The sequence below is a fragment of the Mesoplodon densirostris genome, chromosome X (assembly GCF_025265405.1).
Source record: "Mesoplodon densirostris isolate mMesDen1 chromosome X, mMesDen1 primary haplotype, whole genome shotgun sequence".
Taxonomy (NCBI): domain Eukaryota; kingdom Metazoa; phylum Chordata; class Mammalia; order Artiodactyla; family Ziphiidae; genus Mesoplodon; species Mesoplodon densirostris.
Window position 1 is genome coordinate 76,058,306 of NC_082681.1, and position 5,289 is coordinate 76,063,594.

At 44.7% G+C, this 5,289-nt stretch overlaps 1 pseudogene; it reads right to left on the reverse strand.

Annotated features, from left to right (window-relative positions):
* Positions 1-4,387: 4,387 nt before the first annotated feature.
* On the reverse strand, positions 4,388-5,052 carry LOC132482694 (MARCKS-related protein-like; annotated as a pseudogene).
* Between the last annotated feature and the right edge of the window lie 237 nt (positions 5,053-5,289).

The following is a 5,289-nucleotide window of genomic DNA, read 5'->3' on the forward strand; positions in this document are numbered from 1 at the left end:
GTGGAAATTTTAAGGGTCATGAGGGAACTTGCAGAGGTGAGAGTTATGTTCTCCATCTTGATAAGGGTTCATGTTGCATCAGTATATTCGTTTGTCAAAAACTGATTGAAGAGTATCATCTTATGTTTCCTTGTTTAAACAATTTACTGCAAAAAAGAACCAAAAAATTGCAATGTACTTAATAATATGAAATTAAATTAATATGAAATTAAAATTGTACTTAGTAATATGAAATATTGTAAATGGTATTTTACAATAATATCTGTAAAAATAAAATACTTAGAGACAAATTTACTAATAAATGTATAAAATATCCTAAGATTATACCATATTGTTGAAAGAAATTAAGAAAGTTTAAATCAATAAAAGGTACACTAGTTCTTGAATTTGAAGACTCACTATTGTTAGTTTCCCCTAAAGTAAGCTGTAGATTAAATGCAATCCCAATCAAAAGTCCAACAGGCTCTTTTGTACAAATGATCAAGGTGATCTGAAAATTTATGTGGACATGAAAAAGACCTAGAATGTTCATAACCACCTTCAAATGTAGAGCACTTCACCTGACTTTAAAACAAATGTAGAGCACTTTACCTGACTTTAAAACTAACTCTAAAGCTAGTAGTTAAAATAATCAATCACTTTGATACACATGAGCAAATAAACATCAATTGAATTCAGTGAAACAGAATGGTGAGTTCAAGAATAGATACACTTATACAGTCAAACAATTTTATCAATGGCGTGAAAGTAATTCAATGGGAAAAAGAAAGTCTTTTCATCAAATGGTGCTGGGACAGTCTGTATCCAAATAGAAAAAGAATTACTTTGATCTCCACATTAAATCACATACACAAATTAATTTGAGATGGGTTATTATCTAAACATAAAAGTAAAAAATATAAGGCTCTTGGTAGAAAATATAGGAGAATGTGTCCACAGTCAGAGGAACAAGGACTTCACAGGACTCAGAAAGCACTAATCATAAAAGAAAACAGTGTTGAATTGGACTTCAACAAAATTAAAATCTTATTCATTAAAACATACCATTGCTTTTGAACAGCAAAGGAAACCATCAACAAAATGAAAAAACCTACTGAATGGGAGAAAACATTTGCAAATGATATGACTGATAAGGGGTTAATATCCAACATATATAAACAGCTGATACAACTCAACATTAAAAAAAACAAAAACAGGGGCTTCCCTGGTGGCACAGTGGTTGAGAATCTGCCTGCCAATGCAGGGGACATGGGTTCGAGCCCTGGTCTGGGAAGATCCCACATGCCACGGAGCAACTAGGCCCATGAGCCACAACTACTGAGCCTGCACGTCTGGAGCTTGTGCTCCACGACAAAAGAGGTCGCGATAGTGAGAGGCCCGCGCACCACGATGAAGAGTGGCTCCTGCTTGCCACAACTAGAAAAAGTCCTCATACAGAAACAAAGACCCAACACAGCCCAAACATACATAAATAAATCAAAACAAAAACAAACAACTGGATTAAAAAATGGGCATAACTTTATTTTTTTTATTTTTGCTGTGTTGGGTCTTCGTTTCTGTGCGAGGGCTTTCTCTAGTTGCGGCAAGTGGGGGCCACTCTTCATCACAGTGCGCAGGCCTCTCACTATCGTGGCCTCTCTTGTTGCGGAGCACAGGCTCCAGACGCGCAGGCTCAGTAGTTGTGGCTCACAGGCCTAGTTGCTCCGCGGCATGTGGGATCCTCCCAGACCAGGGCTCGAACCCGTGTCCCCTGCATTAGCAGGCAGACTCTCAACCACTGCACCACCAGGGAAGCCCGGGCATAACTGAGTAGACATTTTTCCAAAGAGGAAGTGCAGATGGCCAACAGGCACATGAAAAGATGCTCAACATTGCTAATGATCAGGGAAATGCAAATCAAAACCACAGTGAGGGGCTTCCCTGGTGGCACAGTGTTTGAGAGTCTGCCTGCCAATGCAGGGGACACAGATTCAAGCCCTGGTCTGGGAAGATCCCACATGCCGCGGAGCAACTAGGCCCGTGAGCCACAACTACTGAGCCTGCACGTCTGGAGCCTGTGCTCCGCAACAAGAGAGGCCGCGATAGTGAGAGGCCCGCGCATCACGATGAGGAGTGGCCCCTGCTTGCCACAACTGGAGAAAGCCCTTGCACAGAAACGAAGACCCAACACAGCCAAAAATAAATGATAAATAAATAATAAGTAAATTAAAAAAAAAAACCACAGTGAGATACCACCTTGCACCTGTCCGAATGGCTATCATCAAAAAGAACACAATAGGCCTTCCCTGGTGGTGCAGTGGTTGAGAGTCCACCTGCTGATGCAGGGGACACGGGTTTGTGCCCCGGTCTGGGAAGATCCCACATGCCGCGGAGCAGCTAGGCCCGTGAGCCATGGACTCTGAGCCTGCATGTCCGGAGCCTGTGCTCCACAATGGGAGAGGCCACAACAGTGAGAGGCCTGCGTACTGCACACACACACAAAAAGAACACAATAAAGAATGTTGGTGAGGATGTGGAGAAAAGGGAACCCTCATACACTGTTTGTGGGAATGTAAATTTGTGCAGCTACTATGGAAACAGTACGGAGGTTTCTCAAAAAGTCTAAAACTAGATTTGCCACATGACCCAGCAATTCCACTCCTGGGTGTACATTTGAAAAAAACAAAAACACTGATTGGAAAAGATACATGCATCTCAATATTCATAACAACATTATTTACAATTGCCAAGATATGGAAGCAACCTAAATGTCCATCAACAGATGAATGGATAAAGAAGATGTGGTGTATACACAGACACACACACACACACACACACACACACACACAGTGGAATACTACTTGGTCATAAAAAAGAATGTAATTTTGCCATTTGCAGCAACATGGATGGACTTGGAGGGCATTATTCTAAACAAAATAAGTCAGACAGAGAAATACAAATACTGTATGATATCACTTATATGTAGAATCTAAAAAAAAATAAAACAAACTTGTGAATATAACAAAAAAAGAAACATACTCACAGATATAGAGAACAAACCAGTGGTTATCAGAGGGGAGGGGGGAGGGGCAAATAGGGATTGGGGAGTAGGACGTACAAACTATTGGGTTTAAGATAGGTTACAATGATGTATAACACAGGGAATACAGCGAATATTTTGCAATAAATGTAAATGGAAAGAAACCTTTAAAAATTGCATAAAAAAATTTTAACGACAAAATCCACATTTAAAATGGCAGGGAATTTTGTGGAATCTTTACTTGTCCTTGCTCCATCCCTGCCCTGCACAGCATAGCGCAGATGGGAGAAGCAGTAGTCTTATCCCTTGTTACTTTTAGTGAAGTAGAGAAAGTTCGACTGAATTTGCCATGTTCTAAACTGTCTGTGCACTGTGTAAGGGAATGATATCTACAATGCTTAACTCAGAGTTCAAAGGACTGAAAATAGCTTGGATCTCAGGCTAAGGGTAGCCTTAGGAAGCTGAGAGCATGGCTAATGAAAATCCACCAGATGCCTGCATGCAAAAGATTATTTTGTGGGGATTTTTTCCCAGCTTTATTGAGATATAATTGACACATAACTGTGTAAGTTTAAGGTGTACAACATGTTGATTTGATACATTTTAAATGCAACTTGATTACCACCATAGTATCAGCTATTATGCAAGAGATTTTTTTAAAGAGCCATTTATTCCTTTCCCAAATGTTACAGTAAAACCAAGTGGAAGAGAATTGTTTTAGCAGTTAGAAAAAAAAAAGTACAAATCTGAGGTTTGGCCATTAAAAGTTATTTACAACAATGGGAGGGGAAAAAAGACAACAAGCAGTTGTTTCACATTACAGAACTCCCCCCAACCCCAAAGCTCAATACTTGATTACCAAGTAAAAAAAGAGATACAGTTGATTCACAAGCTGGAGGTCTGAACTTGAGTAATACATTTATAAAAACCTAGACGGGGTAGTGTCCTCTCCAGCCTAGGTGCCACTAGGCACAGCACAAGAGACTAAAAACTCAACAGGGGAAGGCTGGACACTCAGGGTTTGGGAGTGTAGGCATCCCCACATGTGGCTCTGGGATTTGGGGAGTAAACAAAGCCTACTTGGAAAAGAATTGGGGAAGAAAACCAGCAACTGCCTTATGCATGGGTGGGGACAGGGAAGCGGTAGGGCCAGAGGCAGGACCATTTCCCATCACTAACCTAACTTGGGAAACTGCAAGGGACCATCCCCAACTGGCCTTAAGAGGAAGACCAGATGGATGATGGGAGAATCCACATAGGGAGAGGAGGAGAGGGAACGTGGCTAGCGGGGCAACAGCCCCTTCCTTTCTGGGCGCAGGAAGGCAGCCAGGGCACCAGGTCCAGTCAGTGACCTCACAAGGACAGCACAGTTTTTGCAGCTTAGAGATCACCCACCTGCCCCCACCCAGCTACTCATTCTGCTCGCTCGCTGGTGTAGGGCCACTCTCTGGCCCGGAGGGAGTGGATGGCTCTGTGCTTGGGGCCCTGCCTCTTCTGTGTCTCCTCCTCCCTTGGAGGAAGCACTAGCCTCTGCCCCTTTGGTCTGGGGCTCCTGGCTCCTAGGGTGGCGGCAGCCTTCCCTCCCTGGGCAGTGCCTTCCTTGCTGCAGGCACCGACCCCCCCTGCCTTGCTCCTGCCCTTCCTCTGGGTGAGGAGGCAGACGGATCACCCCCAGCCCCCACCTTCCGATTTCTCTTGAAGGACAGGCCACTCAATTTGGAAGGCTTATTGAAAGAGAATTTCTTCTTCTTCTTGGGAGTCTCCTTGGCAGGGAGTAGGGGGCCGGGGGGAAGCTCCCCCTTGACCTCAGAGCCCTGGCCAGGTGGTGCCGGCTCGATGGCATCGCCAGTGGCCCCGGCTTCCTCCTCTGTTCCATTCACGGGGGAGGGCGACCCCCCTCCACCTTTGGGGGATGAGTCTCCATTGCTTTTCATGTGGCCGTTCTCCCATCCATTGACCTTAGCGGGGAAAGCGCTTGCTGCTTCCTAGGCGGTCACGTCGCCCCAGGGAGCCTTGGAGCTCTGGTTGCCCATGGTGGGGGTTCTTCTGGGGGGCGCCAGGAGCCACCCCCTGCTCACGCCATAAGAGATAGTTTGGTCAGGTGGGCCAGGCTGGCAGAGGGGAGGGGCTGGCACCTGAGAGGGAAGAGTGTGTGTGTGGGAAAATAAGCTGCACCCCTGCTCCACACCTCACCAACTAGCTGCACCCGCCACCGCTCTGCTCCTCACCAGAATGCCCATGCAAGAGATTATTGATTGAGGAATACAGAA